Genomic DNA, 13,203 nt, shown 5'->3' with positions numbered 1-13,203 from the left:
GACGCAACCCAGACGCAACCCAGACGCAACCCAGACGCAACCCAGACGCAACCCAGACGCAACCCAGACGCAACCCAGACGCAACCCAGACGCAACCCAGACGCAACCCAGACGCAACCCAGACGCAACCCAGACGCAACCCAGACGCAACCCAGACGCAACCCAGACGCAACCCAGACGCAACCCAGACGCAACCCAGACGCAACCCAGACGCAACCCAGACGCAACCCAGACGCAACCCAGACGCAACCCAGACGCAACCCAGACGCAACCCAGACGCAACCCAGACGCAACCCAGACGCAACCCAGACGCAACCCAGACGCAACCCAGACGCAACCCAGACGCAACCCAGACGCAACCCAGACGCAACCCAGACGCAACCCAGACGCAACCCAGACGCAACCCAGACGCAACCCAGACGCAACCCAGACGCAACCCAGACGCAACCCAGACGCAACCCAGACGCAACCCAGACGCAACCCAGACGCAACCCAGACGCAACCCAGACGCAACCCAGACGCAACCCAGACGCAACCCAGACGCAACCCAGACGCAACCCAGACGCAACCCAGACGCAACCCAGACGCAACCCAGACGCAACCCAGACGCAACCCAGACGCAACCCAGACGCAACCCAGACGCAACCCAGACGCAACCCAGACGCAACCCAGACGCAACCCAGACGCAACCCAGACGCAACCCAGACGCAACCCAGACGCAACCCAGACGCAACCCAGACGCAACCCAGACGCAACCCAGACGCAACCCAGACGCAACCCAGACGCAACCCAGACGCAACCCAGACGCAACCCAGACGCAACCCAGACGCAACCCAGACGCAACCCAGACGCAACCCAGACGCAACCCAGACGCAACCCAGACGCAACCCAGACGCAACCCAGACGCAACCCAGACGCAACCCAGACGCAACCCAGACGCAACCCAGACGCAACCCAGACGCAACCCAGACGCAACCCAGACGCAACCCAGACGCAACCCAGACGCAACCCAGACGCAACCCAGACGCAACCCAGACGCAACCCAGGCGCAACCCAGACGCAACCCAGACGCAACCCAGACGCAACCCAGACGCAACCCAGACGCAACCCAGACGCAACCCAGACGCAACCCAGACGCAACCCAGCCGCAACCCAGACGCAACCCAGACGCAACCCAGACGCAACCCAGACGCAACCCAGACGCAACCCAGACGCAACCCAGACGCAACCCAGACGCAACCCAGACGCAACCCAGACGCAACCCAGACGCAACCCAGACGCAACCCAGACGCAACCCAGACGCAACCCAGACGCAACCCAGACGCAACCCAGACGCAACCCAGACGCAACCCAGACGCAACCCAGACGCAACCCAGACGCAACCCAGACGCAACCCAGACGCAACCCAGACGCAACCCAGACGCAACCCAGACGCAACCCAGACGCAACCCAGACGCAACCCAGACGCAACCCAGACGCAACCCAGACGCAACCCAGACGCAACCCAGACGCAACCCAGACGCAACCCAGACGCAACCCAGACGCAACCCAGACGCAACCCAGACGCAACCCAGACGCAACCCAGACGCAACCCAGACGCAACCCAGACGCAACCCAGACGCAACCCAGACGCAACCCAGACGCAACCCAGACGCAACCCAGACGCAACCCAGACGCAACCCAGACGCAACCCAGACGCAACCCAGACGCAACCCAGACGCAACCCAGACGCAACCCAGACGCAACCCAGACGCAACCCAGACGCAACCCAGACGCAACCCAGACGCAACCCAGACGCAACCCAGACGCAACCCAGACGCAACCCAGACGCAACCCAGACGCAACCCAGACGCAACCCAGACGCAACCCAGACGCAACCCAGACGCAACCCAGACGCAACCCAGACGCAACCCAGACGCAACCCAGACGCAACCCAGACGCAACCCAGACGCAACCCAGACGCAACCCAGACGCAACCCAGACGCAACCCAGACGCAACCCAGACGCAACCCAGACGCAACCCAGACGCAACCCAGACGCAACCCAGACGCAACCCAGACGCAACCCAGACGCAACCCAGACGCAACCCAGACGCAACCCAGACGCAACCCAGACGCAACCCAGACGCAACCCAGACGCAACCCAGACGCAACCCAGACGCAACCCAGACGCAACCCAGACGCAACCCAGACGCAACCCAGACGCAACCCAGACGCAACCCAGACGCAACCCAGACGCAACCCAGACGCAACCCAGACGCAACCCAGACGCAACCCAGACGCAACCCAGACGCAACCCAGACGCAACCCAGACGCAACCCAGACGCAACCCAGACGCAACCCAGACGCAACCCAGACGCAACCCAGACGCAACCCAGACGCAACCCAGACGCAACCCAGACGCAACCCAGACGCAACCCAGACGCAACCCAGACGCAACCCAGACGCAACCCAGACGCAACCCAGACGCAACCCAGACGCAACCCAGACGCAACCCAGACGCAACCCAGACGCAACCCAGACGCAACCCAGACGCAACCCAGACGCAACCCAGACGCAACCCAGACGCAACCCAGACGCAACCCAGACGCAACCCAGACGCAACCCAGACGCAACCCAGCCGCAACCCAGACGCAACCCAGACGCAACCCAGACGCAACCCAGACGCAACCCAGACGCAACCCAGACGCAACCCAGACGCAACCCAGACGCAACCCAGACGCAACCCAGACGCAACCCAGACGCAACCCAGACGCAACCCAGACGCAACCCAGACGCAACCCAGACGCAACCCAGACGCAACCCAGACGCAACCCAGACGCAACCCAGACGCAACCCAGACGCAACCCAGACGCAACCCAGACGCAACCCAGACGCAACCCAGACGCAACCCAGACGCAACCCAGACGCAACCCAGACGCAACCCAGACGCAACCCAGACGCAACCCAGACGCAACCCAGACGCAACCCAGACGCAACCCAGACGCAACCCAGACGCAACCCAGACGCAACCCAGACGCAACCCAGACGCAACCCAGACGCAACCCAGACGCAACCCAGACGCAACCCAGACGCAACCCAGACGCAACCCAGACGCAACCCAGACGCAACCCAGACGCAACCCAGACGCAACCCAGACGCAACCCAGACGCAACCCAGACGCAACCCAGACGCAACCCAGACGCAACCCAGACGCAACCCAGACGCAACCCAGACGCAACCCAGACGCAACCCAGACGCAACCCAGACGCAACCCAGACGCAACCCAGACGCAACCCAGACGCAACCCAGACGCAACCCAGACGCAACCCAGACGCAACCCAGACGCAACCCAGACGCAACCCAGACGCAACCCAGACGCAACCCAGACGCAACCCAGACGCAACCCAGACGCAACCCAGACGCAACCCAGACGCAACCCAGACGCAACCCAGACGCAACCCAGACGCAACCCAGACGCAACCCAGACGCAACCCAGACGCAACCCAGACGCAACCCAGACGCAACCCAGACGCAACCCAGACGCAACCCAGACGCAACCCAGACGCAACCCAGACGCAACCCAGACGCAACCCAGACGCAACCCAGACGCAACCCAGACGCAACCCAGACGCAACCCAGACGCAACCCAGACGCAACCCAGACGCAACCCAGACGCAACCCAGACGCAACCCAGACGCAACCCAGACGCAACCCAGACGCAACCCAGACGCAACCCAGACGCAACCCAGACGCAACCCAGACGCAACCCAGACGCAACCCAGACGCAACCCAGACGCAACCCAGACGCAACCCAGACGCAACCCAGACGCAACCCAGACGCAACCCAGACGCAACCCAGACGCAACCCAGACGCAACCCAGACGCAACCCAGACGCAACCCAGACGCAACCCAGACGCAACCCAGACGCAACCCAGACGCAACCCAGACGCAACCCAGACGCAACCCAGACGCAACCCAGACGCAACCCAGACGCAACCCAGACGCAACCCAGACGCAACCCAGACGCAACCCAGACGCAACCCAGACGCAACCCAGACGCAACCCAGACGCAACCCAGACGCAACCCAGACGCAACCCAGACGCAACCCAGACGCAACCCAGACGCAACCCAGACGCAACCCAGACGCAACCCAGACGCAACCCAGACGCAACCCAGACGCAACCCAGACGCAACCCAGACGCAACCCAGACGCAACCCAGACGCAACCCAGACGCAACCCAGACGCAACCCAGACGCAACCCAGACGCAACCCAGACGCAACCCAGACGCAACCCAGACGCAACCCAGACGCAACCCAGACGCAACCCAGACGCAACCCAGACGCAACCCAGACGCAACCCAGACGCAACCCAGACGCAACCCAGACGCAACCCAGACGCAACCCAGACGCAACCCAGACGCAACCCAGACGCAACCCAGACGCAACCCAGACGCAACCCAGACGCAACCCAGACGCAACCCAGACGCAACCCAGACGCAACCCAGACGCAACCCAGACGCAACCCAGACGCAACCCAGACGCAACCCAGACGCAACCCAGACGCAACCCAGACGCAACCCAGACGCAACCCAGACGCAACCCAGACGCAACCCAGACGCAACCCAGACGCAACCCAGACGCAACCCAGACGCAACCCAGACGCAACCCAGACGCAACCCAGACGCAACCCAGACGCAACCCAGACGCAACCCAGACGCAACCCAGACGCAACCCAGACGCAACCCAGACGCAACCCAGACGCAACCCAGACGCAACCCAGACGCAACCCAGACGCAACCCAGACGCAACCCAGACGCAACCCAGACGCAACCCAGACGCAACCCAGACGCAACCCAGACGCAACCCAGACGCAACCCAGACGCAACCCAGACGCAACCCAGACGCAACCCAGACGCAACCCAGACGCAACCCAGACGCAACCCAGACGCAACCCAGACGCAACCCAGACGCAACCCAGACGCAACCCAGACGCAACCCAGACGCAACCCAGACGCAACCCAGACGCAACCCAGACGCAACCCAGACGCAACCCAGACGCAACCCAGACGCAACCCAGACGCAACCCAGACGCAACCCAGACGCAACCCAGACGCAACCCAGACGCAACCCAGACGCAACCCAGACGCAACCCAGACGCAACCCAGACGCAACCCAGACGCAACCCAGACGCAACCCAGACGCAACCCAGACGCAACCCAGACGCAACCCAGACGCAACCCAGACGCAACCCAGACGCAACCCAGACGCAACCCAGACGCAACCCAGACGCAACCCAGACGCAACCCAGACGCAACCCAGACGCAACCCAGACGCAACCCAGACGCAACCCAGACGCAACCCAGACGCAACCCAGACGCAACCCAGACGCAACCCAGACGCAACCCAGACGCAACCCAGACGCAACCCAGACGCAACCCAGACGCAACCCAGACGCAACCCAGACGCAACCCAGACGCAACCCAGACGCAACCCAGACGCAACCCAGACGCAACCCAGACGCAACCCAGACGCAACCCAGACGCAACCCAGACGCAACCCAGACGCAACCCAGACGCAACCCAGACGCAACCCAGACGCAACCCAGACGCAACCCAGACGCAACCCAGACGCAACCCAGACGCAACCCAGACGCAACCCAGACGCAACCCAGACGCAACCCAGACGCAACCCAGACGCAACCCAGACGCAACCCAGACGCAACCCAGACGCAACCCAGACGCAACCCAGACGCAACCCAGACGCAACCCAGACGCAACCCAGACGCAACCCAGACGCAACCCAGACGCAACCCAGACGCAACCCAGACGCAACCCAGACGCAACCCAGACGCAACCCAGACGCAACCCAGACGCAACCCAGACGCAACCCAGACGCAACCCAGACGCAACCCAGACGCAACCCAGACGCAACCCAGACGCAACCCAGACGCAACCCAGACGCAACCCAGACGCAACCCAGACGCAACCCAGACGCAACCCAGACGCAACCCAGACGCAACCCAGACGCAACCCAGACGCAACCCAGACGCAACCCAGACGCAACCCAGACGCAACCCAGACGCAACCCAGACGCAACCCAGACGCAACCCAGACGCAACCCAGACGCAACCCAGACGCAACCCAGACGCAACCCAGACGCAACCCAGACGCAACCCAGACGCAACCCAGACGCAACCCAGACGCAACCCAGACGCAACCCAGACGCAACCCAGACGCAACCCAGACGCAACCCAGACGCAACCCAGACGCAACCCAGACGCAACCCAGACGCAACCCAGACGCAACCCAGACGCAACCCAGACGCAACCCAGACGCAACCCAGACGCAACCCAGACGCAACCCAGACGCAACCCAGACGCAACCCAGACGCAACCCAGACGCAACCCAGACGCAACCCAGACGCAACCCAGACGCAACCCAGACGCAACCCAGACGCAACCCAGACGCAACCCAGACGCAACCCAGACGCAACCCAGACGCAACCCAGACGCAACCCAGACGCAACCCAGACGCAACCCAGACGCAACCCAGACGCAACCCAGACGCAACCCAGACGCAACCCAGACGCAACCCAGACGCAACCCAGACGCAACCCAGACGCAACCCAGACGCAACCCAGACGCAACCCAGACGCAACCCAGACGCAACCCAGACGCAACCCAGACGCAACCCAGACGCAACCCAGACGCAACCCAGACGCAACCCAGACGCAACCCAGACGCAACCCAGACGCAACCCAGACGCAACCCAGACGCAACCCAGACGCAACCCAGACGCAACCCAGACGCAACCCAGACGCAACCCAGACGCAACCCAGACGCAACCCAGACGCAACCCAGACGCAACCCAGACGCAACCCAGACGCAACCCAGACGCAACCCAGACGCAACCCAGACGCAACCCAGACGCAACCCAGACGCAACCCAGACGCAACCCAGACGCAACCCAGACGCAACCCAGACGCAACCCAGACGCAACCCAGACGCAACCCAGACGCAACCCAGACGCAACCCAGACGCAACCCAGACGCAACCCAGACGCAACCCAGACGCAACCCAGACGCAACCCAGACGCAACCCAGACGCAACCCAGACGCAACCCAGACGCAACCCAGACGCAACCCAGACGCAACCCAGACGCAACCCAGACGCAACCCAGACGCAACCCAGACGCAACCCAGACGCAACCCAGACGCAACCCAGACGCAACCCAGACGCAACCCAGACGCAACCCAGACGCAACCCAGACGCAACCCAGACGCAACCCAGACGCAACCCAGACGCAACCCAGACGCAACCCAGACGCAACCCAGACGCAACCCAGACGCAACCCAGACGCAACCCAGACGCAACCCAGCCGCAACCCAGACGCAACCCAGACGCAACCCAGACGCAACCCAGACGCAACCCAGACGCAACCCAGACGCAACCCAGACGCAACCCAGACGCAACCCAGACGCAACCCAGACGCAACCCAGACGCAACCCAGACGCAACCCAGACGCAACCCAGACGCAACCCAGACGCAACCCAGACGCAACCCAGACGCAACCCAGACGCAACCCAGACGCAACCCAGACGCAACCCAGACGCAACCCAGACGCAACCCAGACGCAACCCAGACGCAACCCAGACGCAACCCAGACGCAACCCAGACGCAACCCAGACGCAACCCAGACGCAACCCAGACGCAACCCAGACGCAACCCAGACGCAACCCAGACGCAACCCAGACGCAACCCAGACGCAACCCAGACGCAACCCAGACGCAACCCAGACGCAACCCAGACGCAACCCAGACGCAACCCAGACGCAACCCAGACGCAACCCAGACGCAACCCAGACGCAACCCAGACGCAACCCAGACGCAACCCAGACGCAACCCAGACGCAACCCAGACGCAACCCAGACGCAACCCAGACGCAACCCAGACGCAACCCAGACGCAACCCAGACGCAACCCAGACGCAACCCAGACGCAACCCAGACGCAACCCAGACGCAACCCAGACGCAACCCAGACGCAACCCAGACGCAACCCAGACGCAACCCAGACGCAACCCAGACGCAACCCAGACGCAACCCAGACGCAACCCAGACGCAACCCAGACGCAACCCAGACGCAACCCAGACGCAACCCAGACGCAACCCAGACGCAACCCAGACGCAACCCAGACGCAACCCAGACGCAACCCAGACGCAACCCAGACGCAACCCAGACGCAACCCAGACGCAACCCAGACGCAACCCAGACGCAACCCAGACGCAACCCAGACGCAACCCAGACGCAACCCAGACGCAACCCAGACGCAACCCAGACGCAACCCAGACGCAACCCAGACGCAACCCAGACGCAACCCAGACGCAACCCAGACGCAACCCAGACGCAACCCAGACGCAACCCAGACGCAACCCAGACGCAACCCAGACGCAACCCAGACGCAACCCAGACGCAACCCAGACGCAACCCAGACGCAACCCAGACGCAACCCAGACGCAACCCAGACGCAACCCAGACGCAACCCAGACGCAACCCAGACGCAACCCAGACGCAACCCAGACGCAACCCAGACGCAACCCAGACGCAACCCAGACGCAACCCAGACGCAACCCAGACGCAACCCAGACGCAACCCAGACGCAACCCAGACGCAACCCAGACGCAACCCAGACGCAACCCAGACGCAACCCAGACGCAACCCAGACGCAACCCAGACGCAACCCAGACGCAACCCAGACGCAACCCAGACGCAACCCAGACGCAACCCAGACGCAACCCAGACGCAACCCAGACGCAACCCAGACGCAACCCAGACGCAACCCAGACGCAACCCAGACGCAACCCAGACGCAACCCAGACGCAACCCAGACGCAACCCAGACGCAACCCAGACGCAACCCAGACGCAACCCAGACGCAACCCAGACGCAACCCAGACGCAACCCAGACGCAACCCAGACGCAACCCAGACGCAACCCAGACGCAACCCAGACGCAACCCAGACGCAACCCAGACGCAACCCAGACGCAACCCAGACGCAACCCAGACGCAACCCAGACGCAACCCAGACGCAACCCAGACGCAACCCAGACGCAACCCAGACGCAACCCAGACGCAACCCAGACGCAACCCAGACGCAACCCAGACGCAACCCAGACGCAACCCAGACGCAACCCAGACGCAACCCAGACGCAACCCAGACGCAACCCAGACGCAACCCAGACGCAACCCAGACGCAACCCAGACGCAACCCAGACGCAACCCAGACGCAACCCAGACGCAACCCAGACGCAACCCAGACGCAACCCAGACGCAACCCAGACGCAACCCAGACGCAACCCAGACGCAACCCAGACGCAACCCAGACGCAACCCAGACGCAACCCAGACGCAACCCAGACGCAACCCAGACGCAACCCAGACGCAACCCAGACGCAACCCAGACGCAACCCAGACGCAACCCAGACGCAACCCAGACGCAACCCAGACGCAACCCAGACGCAACCCAGACGCAACCCAGACGCAACCCAGACGCAACCCAGACGCAACCCAGACGCAACCCAGACGCAACCCAGACGCAACCCAGACGCAACCCAGACGCAACCCAGACGCAACCCAGACGCAACCCAGACGCAACCCAGACGCAACCCAGACGCAACCCAGACGCAACCCAGACGCAACCCAGACGCAACCCAGACGCAACCCAGACGCAACCCAGACGCAACCCAGACGCAACCCAGACGCAACCCAGACGCAACCCAGACGCAACCCAGACGCAACCCAGACGCAACCCAGACGCAACCCAGACGCAACCCAGACGCAACCCAGACGCAACCCAGACGCAACCCAGACGCAACCCAGACGCAACCCAGACGCAACCCAGACGCAACCCAGACGCAACCCAGACGCAACCCAGACGCAACCCAGACGCAACCCAGACGCAACCCAGACGCAACCCAGACGCAACCCAGACGCAACCCAGACGCAACCCAGACGCAACCCAGACGCAACCCAGACGCAACCCAGACGCAACCCAGACGCAACCCAGACGCAACCCAGACGCAACCCAGACGCAACCCAGACGCAACCCAGACGCAACCCAGACGCAACCCAGACGCAACCCAGACGCAACCCAGACGCAACCCAGACGCAACCCAGACGCAACCCAGACGCAACCCAGACGCAACCCAGACGCAACCCAGACGCAACCCAGACGCAACCCAGACGCAACCCAGACGCAACCCAGACGCAACCCAGACGCAACCCAGACGCAACCCAGACGCAACCCAGACGCAACCCAGACGCAACCCAGACGCAACCCAGACGCAACCCAGACGCAACCCAGACGCAACCCAGACGCAACCCAGACGCAACCCAGACGCAACCCAGACGCAACCCAGACGCAACCCAGACGCAACCCAGACGCAACCCAGACGCAACCCAGACGCAACCCAGACGCAACCCAGACGCAACCCAGACGCAACCCAGACGCAACCCAGACGCAACCCAGACGCAACCCAGACGCAACCCAGACGCAACCCAGACGCAACCCAGACGCAACCCAGACGCAACCCAGACGCAACCCAGACGCAACCCAGACGCAACCCAGACGCAACCCAGACGCAACCCAGACGCAACCCAGACGCAACCCAGACGCAACCCAGACGCAACCCAGACGCAACCCAGACGCAACCCAGACGCAACCCAGACGCAACCCAGACGCAACCCAGACGCAACCCAGACGCAACCCAGACGCAACCCAGACGCAACCTCGGACACAACCTTCAGACACAACCTCGGACACAACCTCGGACACAACCTTCAGACACAACCTCGGACACAACCTTCAGACACAACCTCGGACACAACCTTCAGACACAACCTCGGACACAACCTCGGACACAACGTCGGACACAACGTCGGACACAACCTCGGACACAACCTTCAGACACAACGTCGGACACAACGTCGGACACAACCTCGGACACAACCTCGGACACAACCTTCAGACACAACCTCGGACACAACCTCGGACACAACCTTCAGACACAACGTCGGACACAACGTCGGACACAACCTCGGACACAACCTCGGACACAACCTTCAGACACAACCTCGGACACAACCTCGGACACAACCTTCAGACACAACGTCGGACACAACCTCGGACACAACCTCGGACACAACGTCGGACACAACCTTCAGACACAACCTCGGACACAACCTTCAGACACAACCTCGGACACAACCTCGGACACAACCTTCAGACACAACCTCGGACACAACCTCGGACACAACCTTCAGACACAACCTCGGACACAACCTTCAGACACAACCTCGGACACAACCTCGGACACAACCTTCAGACACAACCTCGGACACAACCTCGGACACAACCTTCAGACACAACGTCGGACACAACCTCGGACACAACCTCGGACACAACGTCGGACACAACCTTCAGACACAACCTCGGACACAACCTTCAGACACAACCTCGGACACAACCTCGGACACAACCTTCAGACACAACCTCGGACACAACCTCGGACACAACCTTCAGACACAACCTCGGACACAACCTTCAGACACAACCTCGGACACAACCTCGGACACAACCTTCAGACACAACCTCGGACACAACCTCGGACACAACCTTCAGACACAACCTCGGACACAACCTCGGACACAACCTTCAGACACAACCTCGGACACAACCTCGGACACAACCTCGGACACAACCTTCAGACACAACGTCGGACACAACCTCGGACACAACCTTCAGACACAACCTCGGACACAACCTTCAGACACAACCTCGGACACAACCTTCGGACTATACTTTTTCTACAACTTCTACAGAATTTTCTCACAAGTTCTACGTATCTTTCACATAAGTCTCGCACAACTTTTACACACATATTGGACTTCTTTCAAACAACGCTTTCACAAACTCTCATACAGTTCTTACACGTCTCTCTTACAATCTTTCCGCAGCTTATGACGCATAATTTAACATGAAACAGAAGAATGTCTGGTAGAGTACTGATCGCAAATCAGACGTAACGCAAGTGGAATGTCATTGCTTCTCAGTCGCTTCTCTTATACAATAAAGATACAGGCTTGACGTAACCTTTTTCTCTTTAGGCGATTATTCGAAGGTGTCGTATAAATGATCAATCACAAGCATTCCTATTCTGATGTCTACTTATAGGTTCTCCTGTGTTTAATATTATATAATAAGATCAGACAAAGATCATGCAAAAAATTAGACAAATATTATATATTAAAATAAGACAAATATTATACAATAAAAACAGCAAATAATATACAATAAAGTCAGACAAATATTATACAGTAGAATCAGACTAACACTGATTACTCGGAAATTACGGAGTCCTACTACCTGTTTTAGTAACGGGCCGGTAGATGTACTCTACGCACTCATTTTTACGTACACACGCTCACGGGCATATGGCGCTGCCCCTAGGATTATGCAAATATGTTGTCATTTTTCGATTCTACGTAATATTAAGAAAAATAAGCTGGGCAATACAGTTAAACAGGAAATTATGCGTGCTTGCTAGGAGATATGAAATACCTATTAATTACCTAAGAGAGAGGAACATAAGAAAAATAATTACGCCACGTCACTGGATGGTTTCGACACCATGAGTGTGGAATTACGTTGATCCACTGTAAACTACCATAATACGAACTACAAATTTTGCAAAATTTGTTAGGGTACATAGAGACAAGCTTTATAGAAATGCTGATGGTTACTCCGATTTTTCCGTAATAACGCAAACGACCCATGGTCCATGCTGTTTATCAAATAATCACGTTAATATCTAGGAATAGTAAGTTGACGGAATAAGATACCCTGGTGTTGTTTCTATCATCTGTGACGTTACGGACCCGTGACAGAAATTACGGTGTTGTTTTTATCATCTGTGACGTCACAGACCTGTCACAGAAGTTACGGCGATATTTATATCATCTGTGACGTCACAGATCTATTAGAGACGTTACGGCGTTGTTTTTCTATCATCTGTGACGTCACGGACCTTTGACAGAAATTACGGCGTTGTTTCTATCATCTGTGACGTCACGGACCTGTGACAGAAATTACGGCGTTGTTTCGACCATCTGTGACGTTACGGACCCGTGACAGAAATTACGGTGTTGTTTTTATCATCTGTGACGT

The 13,203-nt window shown here is 60.2% G+C and overlaps 1 long non-coding RNA gene across 6 annotated transcripts; it reads right to left on the bottom strand.

The window, feature by feature from the left end:
* Nucleotides 1-10,645: 10,645 nt before the first annotated feature.
* LOC127070961 (uncharacterized) lies at nucleotides 10,646-11,833 on the bottom strand. 6 transcript variants are annotated; one of them, XR_007784758.1, is made up of 5 exons: nucleotides 11,801-11,833; nucleotides 11,455-11,714; nucleotides 11,209-11,381; nucleotides 11,123-11,171; nucleotides 10,911-10,938 (listed from the first exon to the last, which is right to left on the bottom strand). It is a non-coding gene; the product is annotated as an uncharacterized LOC127070961 (long non-coding RNA). The 6 variants fall into 6 exon arrangements; XR_007784754.1 differs by lacking the exons at nucleotides 10,911-10,938; nucleotides 11,123-11,171 and adding an exon at nucleotides 10,646-10,865; XR_007784759.1 differs by lacking the exons at nucleotides 10,911-10,938; nucleotides 11,123-11,171 and adding an exon at nucleotides 10,646-10,865 and having other exon boundaries at nucleotides 11,480-11,714.
* Between the last annotated feature and the right edge of the window lie 1,370 nt (nucleotides 11,834-13,203).

Source organism: Vespula vulgaris, chromosome 20 (assembly GCF_905475345.1).
Source record: "Vespula vulgaris chromosome 20, iyVesVulg1.1, whole genome shotgun sequence".
NCBI classification, from domain to species: domain Eukaryota; kingdom Metazoa; phylum Arthropoda; class Insecta; order Hymenoptera; family Vespidae; genus Vespula; species Vespula vulgaris.
Note: the sequence above shows the minus strand (reverse complement) of the source record. Positions and strands in the feature narration are given on the sequence as shown.